General features: G+C 45.1%; 1 protein-coding gene across 3 annotated transcripts in view; it reads right to left on the bottom strand.

Annotated features, from left to right (window-relative positions):
• Bcl2l14 (BCL2 like 14) overlaps positions 1–17,775 on the bottom strand; it is a 41,126-nt gene that overhangs the window by 13,648 nt on the left and 9,703 nt on the right. Inside the window, exon 1 of one of the 3 annotated variants that reach the window (XM_028894484.2) lies at positions 9,434–9,647. The exons of 1 other annotated variant lie outside the window; for it this stretch is intronic. The gene's annotated coding sequence lies outside the window, so the exon portion shown is untranslated. Of the gene's footprint in view, positions 1–2,835; positions 2,919–9,433; positions 9,648–17,775 lie in introns of those variants that run through there. One more of the 3 variants, XM_037204054.1, reaches the window with a different exon arrangement.

The following is a 17,775-nucleotide window of genomic DNA, read 5'->3' on the forward strand; positions in this document are numbered from 1 at the left end:
AACGATAGAGTAAGAGCTCTAACGGAGGGGAAGTCAGCTGGGTATGCGGAGGCAGGAACAAGCCGGCTTCAACCGCAAGTGAAGGCAATTGAAAGACAGAGGAGCTGGGCTGGGGATGTACATTCAGCTTTAAAACTGCATGGGCAGAGAGTAGACTCATGGGTATGTGCTCGAAGGTTACTGAATGGTACAACACAAGCATCTGATGGCCGGGGCTTGTACCATGTAGCCCAGGCTGGCTCCAAACTCACTAAGTATGAGTCATTCAGGGCAAATAAGTGAGAAGGCAGTTGTGGCCACTTTGGTGGCCTTAGACCACCAGGCTGAGGGGGTCCCTGCTTCTTCTGTGAGTCCTTTCAATGGAGTCCAAGCCTGTGGGGGGATGAGGGCAAGGAATATTCGTATGGGAGGGGGCAACTCCGGAGGTAGAAATAAACACATGCCTTCAGCTTTCCCCTCTCTCCTTTGTGAGGTACCTTCTGCCCCTGCTTCTCTGGTTTCTTTCCTGTAATTGGCTCTCTAGTTAAGCTGTCACCGGGTAAGAGTTTCCATATTTATTTATTTTACAAAATTGATAAGGCATCAATGGAAGTAGTGGGGAGCTTGTTCGTGTTCAGGTGGGAGAGGACATGATTGCATACATGATTTAGAATGAACACTCCAAGCCTGGAAATGGGTGGAAGTGGCTCAGTCATCTTTATTTCCATCCAAGTAACCACATGGACGGAGAGGATGGACTTTGCTCCATTTCCCTTGCTGAAGCTGTCATAGAATTAGCTCCTTCTGTCTCCTGCTAGCATACCTTCACCTTGGCTGAGCATCTGCTTTGCTGAACGCTAAGGACTGCATTTCCCTTTTCATCCCAGATGCCAGAAAGCCTGATCTTCCGCTTCTCATTTCACTCAAAATTCAGCCATGGGTGCATCATGAGACACCTTGTGCTTTGTGTCTAATGGCCTTGAGTTCAAATCTTGCCCACACCAGTGACTAGTTTTGTGCCCCAGGGGAAAATGCATTATGTCTCTAACTCTGAGCTTTCTGTAGACAGACTAGAAATTATAACAGCCATTAGTGTGTGTAGAGAGTACTATGAGTGTAGAAGACAATGCATGGGAAGTCTTGGCATAATACCTTGCTCAAAAATGGTGGCTATGGGGCTGGTAAGATCGCTCAGCAAGTACAGTACTTGATGCACAAGCCTCGAAACCTTAGCTTGATCCTCAGAACCCACATGGTGGAAAGAGAGAACTGATTCCATATAGTTGTCCTCTGACCTCCACTTATGTCCTGTGGCATGTGTATGCACATACACATTATACACATACAATAATAATAAATAATACATGTGTACATAAAAACATATAATGTATGCCTGTATATAAAGTGGTAGCTATGCCAGGCATGGTGCTTGCGCTCAACACTCAGGAGTCTGAGGCAGAAAGATTGCAAATTCAGGCCGGCTACTATTCCATTCTTCTGTCATGTGCACACCAGACAATGACAAGGACATGTTTTGAAAACATGTCATCAGGCAACCTTGTGCAAACAGTGTATACTGATACAAGCTAAGAGGGTATCACATCACTTGGTGATATAATCTCAAGGGATGATCCTTATATCTTGTATTAGCCCATTGTTGACCAAAACATTATTATGTGGTGCAGGACTATGTAACTTCCCCTGCCTCTGTCCTTGGTGGAGCTCTTCGCCATGTTTTCTTCTTTCACTGATCCTGTTGGGTTTTTGCCCTAAACACTGAAGATACTGTAATCATAAACAAGCTATAGTGATCTTAGTGGAATTCACTGGCACATCCCTCCATTTCTTTTCTCTATACCTTGTCATGCCAGGACCAACCTACAAAGGAACAGGGTAGAACCTGCAGACAGGAATTGAAGAGGTAGGACATGGTACGGATTGGACTCATGGCCCTGGTCTGACAGCTTCAAACCCACATCATCATTGAGCAACTCAATCTCTTTGGTCCCTGTTTTCCATATAGACTGAGAACCAAGTGTCAAGGATATAGCTCAGTGTCAGTATGCTTGCTTAGCATACACATGACCCTGGGTTCTCAGCACTGTAAGAAAATAACCAACCAATCAACCAGCCAACCTCTTCTTGTCTAGACTGAGAATGTTCTCTAACTCCCCTACCTTGGCTTTGATGTTTGACAGAGGGATAGAGCTCCAGTACCTCCACAGGCACACGATTCCTGTTGCTGAGGTGATACCCCTGCTTTATTTAGAAGAGGCGCCAACTGGCCCTCTGAGGAGCATCATGGCCAGGCCCATGGCCTAACTAGGCAAGTTCTAGTGGAAGGTAGCTGCGAACTGCAGGGTGGTTGAGCCAAAAAGCCAGGTGAAGATTGAGGAGCAGAAGCGGCTTTCCCAGGGCAGCTATGGGCAGACTTGTAAAACCCAACACCTGCTAAACAGTCATGTTCATATATGGTGATATTTTAATTGTACTGAAATGTGATTTTATTTGTATGTTAATAAATAAAGTTGCCTGGGGGTCAGAGCAAGCCATAGCAGGAGCTGGGCGGTGGTGGCACACGCCTTTAATCCCAGCTCTTGGTAGGCAGGCAGAGCTAGGCAGATCTCTGTGTGTTCAAGGATACAGCCAGCATGGAGACACACACCTTTAATCTCAATACCAACCATAGAAGACCTGGAGGTCTGTACAGACAGGCAGTGACAAGGTGGTCATGTGGTTGGGTTTACAACCAATGAGAAGGCAGAATAGAAAGTCTATAAAAAAGACAGACAGGAAGTAGGTCTCTTGCTAAAGAGGACAACAGCAGCAGTGAAGGGTAAGGTTTTTAGCTCTGACCTCTTGGGCTTTCATCTCTGCATTGGCTCTGTGTTTCTCATTTAACAAGACCGTTCATCTCCTCCCATGTCCACAAAGCAGCCTGGTGACCGGGTGTGACCAAGCCCCTGGGGAGTGCAGCACACAGGGGATTCTAACTGGCATCCGTCCTCCCTTTCTGTTTCTTCACATTCTGGGCCAGTTCCTACACTTCGGCACTCTGTCTTTCCTCAACCACTCCAGGTGCACACTCATTACACCCGAGGTCTAGGGCTCTGTTAGGAGCCACTTAGCTGTCTGGAGGACATGATTCTTGCTACGTCCTCATCACTGTTCCTTCTCTGCCTAGAAAGCCAATCTGTCCAGTCTTCCCCACACAGACCTTCTCACTGGTCACCAGTTCCTCCCACTCACCCACCCATCTCTCATCTGTCCCACATCCCTTCTCCATGCCCCTGACCACCTCAGCTCCTCTGTTCTCTTCAGAGTACCATCACGTCTCACTTGGAGCCAGAGTGAGATTCTCTCTCTCTTCTCCTTCTGGTTATTCCCTCAACCCAGGTTCCACCCAGTAGCCAAACGACCTCTTAAGGCTGTACATCTTAGGGCCTGCCTACATGGCTCAGTCACAAAAGTACCAGTTGTACAAGCTTAACTACATGAGTTTGCTCGCAGTAACAAGATTAGAGATTGGAGAGTCACCTGCAAGATGGCTGTCATGGTTAGGGTTACTATGGCTATGATGAACATCATAAACAAAGCCACTTGGGGAGGGAAGGGTTTATTCAGTTTATGCTTCCACATCACAGTCCATCATCAAGGGAAATCAGGCCAGGGACTGAAGCAGGGCAGGAACCCAGAGGCAGGAGCTGAAGCAGAGGCCATAGAAAGTGCTGCTCACTGGCTTGCTCCTCATGGCTGGCTCAGCCTGCTTTCTTATAGAATCCAGGACCACCAGCCCAGGGTTGGCACCACCCACAATGCCCTGTGCTCTCCCTCATCAATCATTAATTAAGAACCTGCCTTACAGGCTTGCCTACAGCCCAGTCTTAGGGAGGCATTTTCTTCATTGAGGTTCCCTCCTCTCTGATGACTTATGTGAAGTTGACATAAAAATGAGCCAGTACAATGGTTCATGGGCCAGACAGCCTGGAATAGGCAGCATGGCAAAAAACTCTAAGAGATCCTGCCTCGAAACGAGGTGGAAGGAGAGAACTCCTCAAAGTCATTGTCTTTCCTCCACACTTGCATTGCAGTGGCATGTGCATCCCGTCCCCACCCCCAGAGTATGATTTCAAACCTGAATCATAGCAATAGCTCCTGGACTCAATGACCAATCGCTCATTGCTAAAGTTAAGATAAGCATTCTGAGCCATTATTTGTGATAAAAAAAACAACAACTATGTAGCAGGAATCTTAAAAGTTCTTATTAATAAAATCAAACCTGAGGCCAGTTATTGGGGTCCATGCTGGTAGATCAGAGAGACAGAATAAGCCACAGCTATCTCACCTCACCGGATCCTCAGCTGGTCTTGTCTCCTCAGACTGGAGGCCTCTGAGTCCTCATCCGGAATGGGTCTCAGCTGAATTACTGCTCAAAAGCTTGAATGCTTAATCAGCCACATGCTTAACCAGCCAAATGCTTAACCAGCCAAATGCTTCTAGTTTCTCGCCCTCACGCCTTATATATCTTCCTGCTTTCTACCACCACTCCCTGGGATTAAAGGCTGGCTTTCTGGGATTAAAGGCGTGTCACCATGCTTGGCTATTTCCAATGTGGCCTTGAACTCACAGAGATCCAGAGGGATTTCTATCTCTGGAATGCTAGGATTAAAGGTGTGAGTGCCACCATTTTCTAGCCTTTGTATCTAGTGGCTGTCTGTTCTCTGACCCCAGATAAATTTATTAGAATACACAATACCACCACACAACTATGATAAGATGAAAAAAAAAATCAGATCTTACAGATATGGCTCGGCTCTTAAAATCATTTACTGCTCTTGCAGAGGACCTGGGTTCAGTTTTGACATTCACATGGTGGTTTTGAAACATCTGTAATTCTAATTCCAGGGGATCTGATGCCCTCTACTGGCTCCCACAGGATCCTGTTTATATGTGGTGCATATAAACTCATAAGCTCACACACACACACACACACACACACACACACACACGCACGCACGCACGCACGCACGCACGCACACATGCACACACACACACACACAAAATTAATCAGATTTTAATCTGATCAAGTCTCTAGATCTAAAGCCAGTTTACAGGGAGCATAGGAGGCAGAAGCCCAATGATCTAAATCCAGAATGTGGTCATTGCTACAAGATAAACGCAGATGAGTGTGTGGTGCAAGCCTATAATCCACCTACTCAGGAGGATGAGGCTGGAGAATTGCAAACTTGAGGTCAAGCAGGGCTGCTAAGAAAGACACTGTTTCAAAAAGAAAGAACGAGGCAATAGGCCAGTTTTCTCAACAGATCTACGGAGTTCACACACACACCAACACATACCGAGGTAGGGAGAACGGCACCGACTGAAGGACACTTAAACACATCCCTCGGATGCAGTGAGTGGCCCTCCTTTAGATCTGAATTCAAACACATTTATAGAGAGGCAGATGACTGAGGCAGTGAGGGTGGTCTGAAGATGATGTGTGATTCCGTGGCCGTGAGTTGTGTCTCTAAGTCTTTGTGCTGTGTATGCAAATCCGGTAAGGGTATTTACAGTGTAAGGATATGACAGCTAATCCTCACAGTCACCCGACTGGATTTACAGTCACCTCGGGGACACACTTCTGGCATGTCTGTGAGGGTCTTTCTCGAGAGGTTTAACTGAGGAGGGGAGACCCATTCTGAATGTGGGTGGCACTATCCCTGGACTGGATAGAAAGGGAGGAAGAGTGAGCTGACACTGGCATTCATCTCTCTCTGCTTCCTGACAAGAGACACAGTGTGACCAGCCACCGGAAGCTCCTGCCACCCAGCTACAGCCACTCTCCCTGCCAGGCCTTCCCCAAGTGTGAGCCCAAACAGACCCTCCCTTCCCTAAGATGCTTCTGCCAAGTATTCTGTCCCAGCAACAAGAAGAGTTACCAATACAGAGAGAAGAGTGGAGCTTTGCCTGGCTTTCCCAGCACCTGGAATAGTGCCCGACAGCTTGCAGGTAGGTACTCAACGAATGTAAAGAGTGAATGAATGAATGAAAAGACTGACAGATGAAACACGAGGTATCTTGTGGAATATGAATTTGGGCAGTTTGCTTGATAAATTACAAATGAATGCTACTGTAACTATGTGCCAAATATTACAAATTGAACTAAACCACAACTTGCTTATGTGAAGTTCAATCAACTGGATGTCTTGTGTTTGCTAAATCTGACCACACCATGAATAAGAGATGCTGCTGAGAAGTCCCGAGACCTAATGGATAAAGTGTTGGGACTGAACCTGAGGCAAGCAAAAGAATCAGCCAGGAAGTATGGCCACAGTGGGGTCTTCAGGCACAGTGGGCGAGACTGTGACTCGGTGAGACTGAGCCCAGATTTCTCAGGGGAGGGTTTGGGAAGCTTCCTTTTAAACTGGGTGGTTTGGGTCAGGTGTGGTGGGGCATTCAGCTAACCCCAACACTCGGGAGGAAGAGGTGGAGGCAGGTGGATCTGTGAGTTCGAGGCCAGTTTGGTCTCACAGAGAGACCCCATCTAAAACTATAGACAGACAAAGTGGGCAGCTCAGGGCAGGCAGCTCTGTGCCGGGCAGGTGGTGTGCCTGGCAGGCCGTGTGTGCCGGGCAGGCCGTGTGCCGGGCAGGCGGTGTGCCGGGCGGGCGGTGTGTGCCGGGCGGGCCGTGTGCCGGGCAGGCGGTGTGCCGGGCAGGCGGTGTGTGCCGGGCAGGCGGTGTGTGCCGGGCGGGCGGTGTGTGCCGGGCAGGCAGGCCGTGTGCCGGGCGGGCGGTGTGTGCTGGGCAGGCAGGCCGTGTGCCGGGCGGGCGGTGTGTGCCGGGCAGGCAGGCTGTGTGCCGGGCGGGCGGTGTGTGCTGGGCAGGCAGGCTGTGTGCCGGCAGGTCGTGTGTGCCGGGCGGGCGGTGTGTGCCGGGCGGGCGGTGTGTGCCGGGCGGGCGGTGTGTGCCGGGCGGGCCGTGTGCCAGGCAGGCTGTGTGCCGGGTAGGCCGTGTGTGCCAGGCACTCTTGCCCCATAAGCGCTTCATCTGAGGATGATGAGGGAGCCCCGAGCCTCCGTGAGAGATTTTCACGGGCTTTAACAAAACCCAAACGTCTCGATGTACCGTGGAGCACAGGAGCAGGCTTCAGACCGCCGCTGAGCTGTGCATGCGTGCTGTTCGGGAGAGGAAGGATCCGACTTCTCTGAGAAACAGGTTCCTAAACGGCTGACTCAGGAGTCATGTCTGAAGTTGAGGAAACCACTGAGCTGAGGAGGGAACCTGAAGTCCTTCCGCTTTGTAAAAGGGGAGACCTGTATCTAGCAGGTTAGACTGACCTGGGGGACTTCGGTCAACTGACAGGGAAGGGAAGCAGAAGAAAGACGATGCTCAGGGCACCATGGCTGCAGACAGACAGAAGGAAGACAGGGCTCTGTGGCGGGAGCTTGGAATGCATGTGGCAAAGAGAACATTTGGAGACAGGACAGGCACTTTGAGGCCAGCGTGGACTGTGGGAAAGGTAAGATTTTTCAGAGATTGTGTGTATATGATCCAAATATACTGTATAAATGTGTGAAATTCTCAAAGAACAGAAAAAAATGAAGGCTTTTGAGGTTTGAAAAGGTCTAGGTTTTTCTTTACACTGACCCTTAATTAAGGGAGAGCTACCTACCACAAAGATGGAAGCAGTTAGAGAATTGTCACGTTTGATGCTGTCCTCAGTGATCCCCAGTGACCTTTCTACTTAATAGAAGGCCCCCCAACTTCTGCTATCCGTCCTCAGTGATCCCCAGTGACCTTTCTACTTATAGAAGGCCCCCCCCCAACTTCTGCTATCCATCCTCAGTGATCCCCAGTGACCTTTCTGCTTAATAGAAGGCCCCCCAACTGCTGGGCCATAGAAACTCAAATGGTAAATTTTGTGCTTGTGAAGTCCCAAGAGCTACTTCAGAGGCTCACGATAATTCGGGGATTCAGGGACACACCCTCTCTCTTATGCTGAAACTACAGCTTTTGCCTAGTCAAGGCCATATTCTCAAAGGCCAATGCAGTAGCTTCGCTGGTCTCTTTTCCCTTCCCGAGGGTATCCCTGAGCATCCTCTAAAGACAGTTGCTCGGTGTGTTAGTGTTCTTCTGGGGGGACCCGGACCGCAGCGGCCACCCAGACTCTGAGTGGCAGTCACACGGAGAAGTTTCCCAGTCTGTGGACTGTGAGTGTGTTGGTGAAGATAAGATTTTACTTCCCTCCCCGAGGCAGGTGGGAGAGCGCTGTTCCTTGAGAGGCCTCCACAGCCTCATTTCTGGGTTTAGCTGCAGGTGGAACCTCACTTGGTTGCCTCACTTCTGCTTGCCTTGGAGGAGAGAACCAGGGAGAACCCACAAGCCTGAGTGTAACTCCGTACTAACACACTCCTCTCAGGGAGGTCCCTAGACTCAGCCATGAGCTCCATTACGCCTCGTCACCTTCAGCATCCTATGTCCCTTTGCCAGGTGGACTTAGTCTACACATCTCCCTCCCTGCCTTTCTCCAGACTCTGTGTCTCTGGTCTTTCTGCCTCTCTATCATCTCCAAGGATAAGACATATTTTTCAATTCTGAAGGTAAGATGAAGACCGAGATGAAATGTCTTAATTTCTCACAACAGAAGCTAAACACAGAGACAACACTTTGGGCCTGTTTAGGACACAGAAGGATGAAAGCCCCGACTGGGAAAATGGGGGCAGAGAACTTCGGGAGAAGAGTTTTCCTTGGGGAGCCTGTTAGGACTAGGCTGAACACTCAAGTTCCTGCAGAGTGCTCATGTCTCCAGGTTCGGTCGCAGGGGGTCCCATCCTGCAACCAAAAACCCTGCTCCAAGGTGGATTCATCATCTCTGCGGGCTCTCACCAGCTATCATGCTGTCACACACCTTGTTATATTTACACCGAGAGAGAAAGAGTGCAATTAAAAAGACCACAGTCAGCCATGAACTCTTTACCATCCTTTTACCATTTATTTCCCTGTAGAAGGGAAATAAAAAGAGAATCCCTCTGCCAGGTGCGGTGGTGCACACCTTTAATCCCAGCACTGTGGAGGCAGAGGCAGGAAGATCTCTGAGTCTGAGGCCAACCTGGTCTACATAGAAAGTTCTAGGACAGCCAGGACTACATAGAGAGACCCTGTCTCAAAAGAGAGAGAGGGAGACAGACAGACAGACAGACAGACAGACACGTGGAGAGAGAGAGAGAGAGAGAGAGAGAGAGAGAGAGAGAGAGAGAGAGTTCATTAACTTATCTTGCCCTTTTTTGGAAACTCCACAGAACCAGCTTCTCAGTGTCACTTTGCATTCCAAGGCTCACACGATAAGAACACTTGTTACCGGGGCCCATAATTCCTGAGTTAGATGGCCTCTTTTGGCCAGTGCAGCCTGACTGTGAGCTCCAGACTCATGTTTTGTCCCCTGCTGCTGTTACCTGGTCTGCAGGCTGTCAGCCGGTCTCCTCTGACTTCAGGTCAGGTAACAGGTGCTATTTGTACACCTGCGTGTCTGAACGCGCCGCTGAGAGGAAACTTCCGCTGGGTCTTGGCTTCTCACCACACAACTCAGTGGCTGGAAGCTCCCTGGCGCTGGCTCCTCAGGTTGGGGACCAAGACTGAGGAAAGAGGCTTAAGAAAGGAAGCCACTTCCTCATTAAGCTCCGCCTCCAGTTCTTTAACTGAAGGAGAGGCTGCCCTTTGCTCAAGTAATTTGACTCGAAAAGCACTGAGATACCCTGTACCAAACAAACACTCTCATAGCCCTCGGGCACAGATAGGTGGACCTGTCTTGATGGTTCTCTGCTTTGCATTTTATCAGTTTAGTCGGTGTTTACCGACCAGCTAATCTGCTGCAGGCACACTCTTAATCTTTGCAAAGGCATCCATTGCTTCTATGCCTTGTGAATGGTGCACTCGGCATTTCCACACAAGTGTGTGCAGTGTGTTGTGACTGTCCTTTCACGTCCTTTCTCTTGAGCATGTCCCTCCTGTTAGTCCCCTTTGTTCCTCTGGGTAGTTTTACTTCTACTTTCAAGTCGCATGAATGTAGTTATGGTTGGAAAAAATAAATCCGACTGTGTAGACACGCCACGTTTCTCTGTCCGGTCCTTTGTCCGTCACTTAGCTACTGTGAGCGGTGCTGTGAGGATCAATGGGCAAGGGACTCCTCCATGGGTTGACTCTGAGTCCTTGGGGTAAGCCAGGAGTGACACAGTGAGTCCCCTGCTTGATCTGTTTTAGCTTTTTGAGGAACCACGGTGCTGACTTCCACAATGGCTGACTAGTTTAACATTCCTAGCAGCAGGGCACAAGAATTCCCTTTTGTCCACATCCTAGTCCACATTTATGTTTGCTTTTCTTAAAAAAAAAAATGGGGGAAGATTCTGCTTATTTTTATTTTTACATGTATGGGTGTTTTTTTGTTTTCTTAATGAGTGTGATTCTGACTGGAGTAAGAAAGAATTTAATTTTAACTTGTATTGCACCGATGGCTAGTGTATTTAATCTTTTGAAAATTGTTAATTTGGTTAGTCCACTTATTGGGGTATATAATTTCTTTTTTAAAAATAAATCTTTATTTATTATACATACAGTCTTCTGCCTGCATGTATGCTTGGACACCAGAAGAGGGCACCAGATCTCATTACAGATGGTTGTGAGCCACCATGTGGATGCTGGGAACTGAACTCAGAACCTCTAGGAAAAGCAGCTAGTGCTCTTAACCTCTGAGCCGTCTCTCCAACCCAGCATAGAGTGAGAATATATCCATCCTCTGTATTTCTGACAAAGACTCCTCATTCTGCATGCTGTCTGCTCACTCATGGAACTGTTTCTTTGGCTATATAGAAGCTTTGTAATTTCTGTCACTTGTGGACATTATTTTCTGAGTGACTGGAGTCTATTCAGAAAGGCCTTGTCCAAGCCTGTATCTCGAGATGTTTTTCCAATTTTTTCTTCTAACAGTTTCATGACTCACATTAGGGATTTGCGTTCACTTGGAGTTGACTTTTCCACAGAGTGAGAGATAAGGATCTAGCTTCATTCTTCCACAAGTGGATAGGCCAGTTCTCTCAGCACTGTTTAGTAAGACGCCATCTTTTCTCCGGTGTGTATCTTTGGCATCTTTGTGAAAAGGCAGATGGCTGTAGCTGTGTGGACTTCTATCTGCACGCCCTACTCCATTCGACCGATTGGCATGTTAGGGTCTGTGTTAGTATTATGTTGTTTTTGTTACTCTGGTTCTGCAGTATAACTGAAATCAGGTAGACTGAGGTCTCGAGAATTCTTTTAGCTCAGGATTTCTTTAGCTATCTGTGTGTCTTTGTGACTCCATGTGCGTTTTAAGATTTTTTTCCCCCTATTTGTGAGAATGATTCTGGAATTTTGGTGGGGAATATATCAAATTTGAAGCCTTTCTCATGATATTAATTCTTCTAATCCATGTGTTTGGGGGCAGGTCTGTCTTGTAGTGTCTTTTTAAATTTCTTTCTTGAATGCTTTAAAGCTTTAATTATTGAGGTCTGCATCTTGGTCAGGATTATTTTAATGTTTTTTGGTTTTGAAGTAATTTTTAATGGAATTGTTTTTCCTGAATTCTTTCTTGGCTTTTATATTGGTATATAGGAAGGTTACTGATTTATGAATGATAATATTGTATCCTGTTGCTTTACTGAAAATGTTTATACGATCTAAAAGTTTCATGGTGGAGTCTCTAGAGTCTCATGTATAGATTCTTATCTGCAAATAAGGAAGGACACGCTGGCTTCTTGCTGTTCTATTTGTATTGATTATATTTCCTTCCCTTATTTTATAGCTAAGTCTTTAAGCAAAACATTAACTAAGAGGAGAAGGTGGACATCCATGCCTTATTCCTGACTTTAGTAGAACATTTTGCATTTTTTCCCATTTAGTATAATGTTGGCTATAGATTTGACATTTAGATCCTTAATTATGTTGAGATGTGTTTCTTCTTTTCCTAGTCTCTTTGGCGCTTTTATCATGAAGGGATATCGTATTTTTATCAAACACTGTTTTTGCATCTATTGGGACTATTATGTAATTTCTGTCCTTGAGTCCACTTAAGTGATATATTGTGTCTATTGATTTGCATATATTGAATCATCTCTGCGGAATAAAGCCAACTTTATCATGTGAACAATCCTTTTTATTTTCTTTAATCTCTTTTGCAAGAATTTTACTGAGATTTTTACATCTAAGTTTAACAGGGAGATTGGTCTATAATTTTCTTTTGTTGTTGTAGTAGTCTACTTTGTGTGGTTTGACAATGAGGATTGTCAAGTCCAAAAGAAACTGGACAAATGACTATCTGTGGTGCCTGTTAGCGTACCAAAGCACGTGCTGGCCTCCGGGCTCACTCTGTACTTGTGGCTCTTCTCGGCAGTTCTCACCCCACTGGCTGTCCTAAACTTCTCCAGCTCACGGGCTTCATTCACCGAGCTTCTCATTCCCAAATGACCCTGCCATTTCGGCCATGCACTCTTCTTTTGTCTTTCTCTTTTGTCTCTCTCTTGGTCTCCTTTACCCACACGCTCTTTCTCTTTCTCTCTTGCTTTCCCGTCTCTCTCTCTCCTCTCTTGGTCCTGTCCAGTTTGCTGGCCATTTTCAGTTTACAGCTTTCTCTCCCTGCTCCGGACTCTTCCAGATACTTCTGGCTGTCCTTTTCCTCGAGTCTACACTAAAAACCTACTCATCCACCATACCTTGGAGTGGTTACATCCTCAGTTTATACAAGGACAATAAAGGCTTCATAAGAAGAGTTTGACAGTCCCCTTTCCTCTTCTGTGTTATGGACTAGCTTGAGAAGCTTGGCGTGAGTCCTTTAAAGTTCTGCTCAAACTCAGCAGTGAATCCATCTGGCCTTGGGTTTTTTTTTTTTTTTGGTTAAGAGGTTTTTGTTTTGTTTTGTTTTTAAATTTTATTACTGCCTCAATCTCTTTGCTTGTTATAAAATCTTTTTAAATTGTTTATCTAGTTTTAGTTTAATTTTGGCATGCCATATGAGTTTAGAAATTTATCCACATCTTTTATTTTCCAGTTTAGGTTTTAAATTATGTCCTCCCAATGAGTTTTTGCATTTCATTAGTATCTGTTGTAATCTTTTCCTTTTCATCTCTATTTTTATTACTTTGAGGTTTTTCTCCTTTCTCTCTCCCCTTCTCTCTCTCTCTCTCTCTCTCTCTCTCTCTCTCTCTCTCTCTCTCTCTCTCCTTCATTTTTGGTTAGTTTGACTAGGAGTTTGTCAATCTTATCTTTTCAAAGAGCTAACTCTTTGTTTCATTGATTCTTTATATAATTTTTCTTGTTGTTTGTAGTTCATTAATTTCTGTTCTGATCTTAATTATTTCTTCCCATCTACTTATTTTGGATTTAACTTCTTGTGTTTCTAAGACCCTAATATGTATTGTTAAGTTATTTGAAGTCTCTGAGGGAGGGTTGTTTTGTATTTTAGTATAAGTACTTATACATAGATTTGAGTGTGTTGCTTTTCATCTTCAGTCAGTTATATGAATCTTTTTATTTCACTCTGAGTTCTTTGATGACCCATTCATCATTCAGTAGTGCCATTGTTCAATTTCCATGTATTTGTGTATGTTCTATGGTCTCTCTGGTTGTTGATTTCTAGTTTTATTTCATTGTGGTCATATAAAATCCAAGAAATTATTTCATTTTTTTCTTATATTTGATAAGACTTGCTTTGTGCTCTAACATATGGTCTAGTTTAGAGAAAGTTCCATGGATGCTGGGAGCAATGTGTGTTCTGCAGTGTTTGGATGGAATGGTCTATAAATGTCTGTTATGTATGACGTCATTGAACGCATGTTTCTTGGTGAGTTTCTGTCAATATGACCTGTTTACTGGTAAGGTCTGTCCATTGACCTATAATTTGAAGCTACCCATTATTGTTGTGTGGGGATTAATGTGTCTTTACATCTATTAGTATTTATGAAATTAGGTGCACCCATGGTTAGTATATGTACATTTAAAATTGAATTCCTTCTTGCTGGGTGATAAGTTTCTGTCAATGCAAAAGGCCAGATCAGACCAGATTAAAAACAGATAAATGCAAGTTTATTGGTCATGGTTCCTGGGTGGGTTCACTGGTCCCAAAGAATGGGGTCAGAGAAGTTGTGCCTAGGCTAAGGCAGGGAGGTATTATCGACCTTAGGCAAGGGGTGATGATGTGCCAGCCAGGAGCTGGGACTGTGCCCAAGTGTGGTCAAAAGCTGGGTCCCTGGGCAAGTACTTGGGTGCCATTCCTTAGTTCGTAGTTCTCTCACTCAGCAAGGTGGGATTGGGGGAAGTAGGGAAGATGGGGTTTCCCAGCTCGTGCAAGTGGGGAGCAGGGGTTCCAACCGAACATTGGTTTGTTCCTTTACTCAGTATATAGTGACTTTCTCTCTTCTAATTTATTATATTATTATTGTGGTTTGTGTGAGTAAGGGTCTGAACATTCCACAGAGCACACATGGAGGTCAGAGACAACTCTCAGGAGCTGCTTCTTTCTTTCAGCCTTTTTTCTTTTTTTGGAATCGAGGTCTTTTTTATTTCTGCCACTCTGGAAAATTCCAGTAACTGGTCTATGAACTTCTGGATGATTCTTATGTCCTTTCTTCCCATCTCACTGTAGGAGTGCTGGGGTTACAGATGTACTCCATGACATCAGGCTTTTATGAATTCCAAAAATTTGACTGAGATTATTGGCTTGTGTGGTGAGTGCTTTTACAAACTTCCATGGTCCCTTTTTCACTAATTTTGGTTTGCATTCTATTCTGTCAGATGTTAGAATGTGCTTTCTTCCTAGTTCCATTTGCTTAAAATGCCTTTTCTGTCTTTTCACCCAAGGTTGACTGTCTTTAATGGTGAGGCATGTTTCTTTGGGATAACAAGTAGATTTTATTTTCAAATCCAATCTATTATTTTGTGTCTTTTAATTAGGGGGATTGAGACCATTAAGAGTCAGAATTATTACTGAAAGGTATGTATTCTTATCATTTCATATTATTGGCTCTGTAGTGTTTGATGTTTTCTCATTTGCTTATCTGCTGTTCTGGTCTGTTTTTTTGGAGTAGCCTCATGACTATAACTTTCTTAGAAGGTTGAGCATCTTCTGTAGATTACTCTCAGTCATGAATTTTTCAGTCTGTTTTTTATCATTGTTCCTCCTTTAATTACAACAGATAGTTTTGCTGGGTATAGTATTCTGGGTTGCAGCTGCTGTCTGTCAAAGTTTTAAACACAATATTCTAAGGTCTCCTGGCTCTTAAAGTTGCTGTTGAGAAATTAGACATCATTCTAATGAAACTATATAAACATACCTTTATATGTGACTTGGTTTTTCTCTGTTCACACTTTAGTATACTTTCTTCTGTACATTTAGTGTTTTTGCTATAATATGACATAGGAAGATTCTTTTATGGTCTTGTCTGTTGGTTTTTAAATACCCCTTATATCCAGATAGGAGGCATCTCTTTCTTTTTTTAACCATGATTTCACTGTCAATGTTTTCTATTCCTTTAACATGAAATTCTCTTCTTTTCATAGGATCCTATGGATTTCAACTGCTCTGTTCTTCATATTGTATTATTTTTTCTTTGGCATTGACTGAACATCCTAACTTTTCCATCAAGGTCTTCCAACCTTGATAGAGTGCTGTCTGCCTGGTGGTTCCAGTCTTCATGCTCTTGATGTTTCCTCCTGGACTCTCAGATGCATGTCAGACCCCTGGGTAGCCTTTTGTGAGGCCAGAGATGCTTTTCTTACAGTGGACAGTTCTTCATGGGTTGGGTTACAAATGCTATTTTTGCCTTGGAGTGGACTTTTGAGAGTTTGGGTCACATTTACTGGCTCCCATTAGTGGGTAGTCTTTCATGGGTCAGATCACAGATGCTGCTCATCTCTGGGTGGCCCTTCAGGAGTCTGGACATGAGTGCTGGCTGAAACCCTGGTCTGTCTTTCCCAAGGTCATTTATACTATTTGGACCCTTTGTCAGATTTTTTTCCCCCTGTAGACTCTGTCCCCAACCAGGTTTCCACATGGCTGAATATTGTACAGTTCTGATAAAAAAATTTCCCCCCATGGTCTAGAGGAAATATGCTGGCCAGGATTCAGTGCACAGTCCTGCGACACTTATTCTGGGTTTCCAAAGAGTGTGGTTCTGAGGGGATCCTAAGGCAGCTGCCAAGCGACTGGCTTATCAGGGGTCTCTTCAGAAGGCTGCCTCACTGCTGCTGCTCCAGTGCCAAGGAGAACAGCTGTTTCCAGCAGCTGTTTCCAGCACGTCTTCTCTCTGCTGCTCCTGTTTGTAACTCTCATCGGCCTTCTTTCCCCCTCTCTTCTCTCTTTTTCTCCACTGCCCTTCTTTAAAGTGTCACTGAGATGAGCATACTGCGACCATTTTCTGAGTGCTGAGAGAGAGCAGGAACAGAACTACGGCTGTCTTACCCTGGAACTCTTTTTGCTTTCTCTCACCAGACCTGCTGACCTCTCCCGTATAGATTCTGAGCCCCACACACTCCTCTGTCCTGCCTTACACAGTTTTCTAGTTGTTTAATAATTTATTTTCATTTTATTTGTATTGGTGTTTTGCCTGCATGTGTGTCTGTGTGGGGGTGTCAAGATCTTGGAGTTATAGACAGTTGTGAGCTGCCATGTGGGTGCCAGAAATTGAAACTGCGTCATCTGGAAGAACAGTCAGTGCTCTTAACCGCTGAGCCATCTCTCCAGGTCCCCCAGTTTTCTATTTTCTGGCTTTGAAGCTGGTGCCTTTCAGCCATCATTTACTTCATCTGACAGCTGTTAGTCACCTGGCCCCACTTTACTCCAGTATATGGAGCCTATGCGTCACCTACCATTGTCCACATGTGTAATCTTAACCACGCTGAGGGGAGGTGTCAAGATTCCTGTTTCCCAGAGGTGACAGGCTTTGAGGAGTTAGGATTCCCCTAAGTTGATTGAGATCCAAATCTTGGTCCTTCTGGCTTCATGCCAGATACATCATCTCTCCTGTGACCCCCAAACACTACGTTCAGGTGGGACCAGAAGAAAAGCCTATAAACATGAATTTAACCCCAGTCATAGTAAAAGCTGCAAAACCAAATTTTAGACACAGCATGCCACCACTCAATGCATTGAATTCCCTATGTGTATGAAATAAGAAATAGTTAAATACGGTTTTAGTCTCTATCCAGATACGTAACTGACAGACATTTGTATCCATTCTTATGATCTGAAACTTGGGGCATGGCCGGTTGAAGTGTGAGATGAAGGAACTGGAAGTGGTGGAAGGGGAATTAAGACTACTTTCCTCAAACTTGGGGAAGAACTGGTCATTTAGCTCTTAAGCTAACAGACCCAGGAGAGGTGAACAGATGGCATGATCACGGGAAATTCCAACTCTTGGTGTCCCAAAGTAAACTCTTACCAGCAAACTAATGTGATGTTCAGGAGTTTGGTCAACTGAAGGAATGTCAAAGAAATAATAGGAATTGGTTTTCTTCTTAAAAAACAAAACAAAACAAAACTTAAAAATACTGTTGTGGAAGATGAGATACTGAATATTTCTTTGAAAAATTCAAGAATAACAGAATGCATACAAGCAACAACTGAGTCATGCAGCATGATCACTCACAGCTGTCATTAGAGATCACCTGGGAAACAAAATGACCCTGGTTACAGGACTATTCAGAATCCCCAGTGGGCACCTGTTACCCTAGCACTTTAGAGGTCGAGGCAAGAGGACCGGGAGAAGGTGGTCAT

Source organism: Peromyscus leucopus, chromosome 3 (assembly GCF_004664715.2).
Source record: "Peromyscus leucopus breed LL Stock chromosome 3, UCI_PerLeu_2.1, whole genome shotgun sequence".
In the NCBI taxonomy this organism is placed as follows: domain Eukaryota; kingdom Metazoa; phylum Chordata; class Mammalia; order Rodentia; family Cricetidae; genus Peromyscus; species Peromyscus leucopus.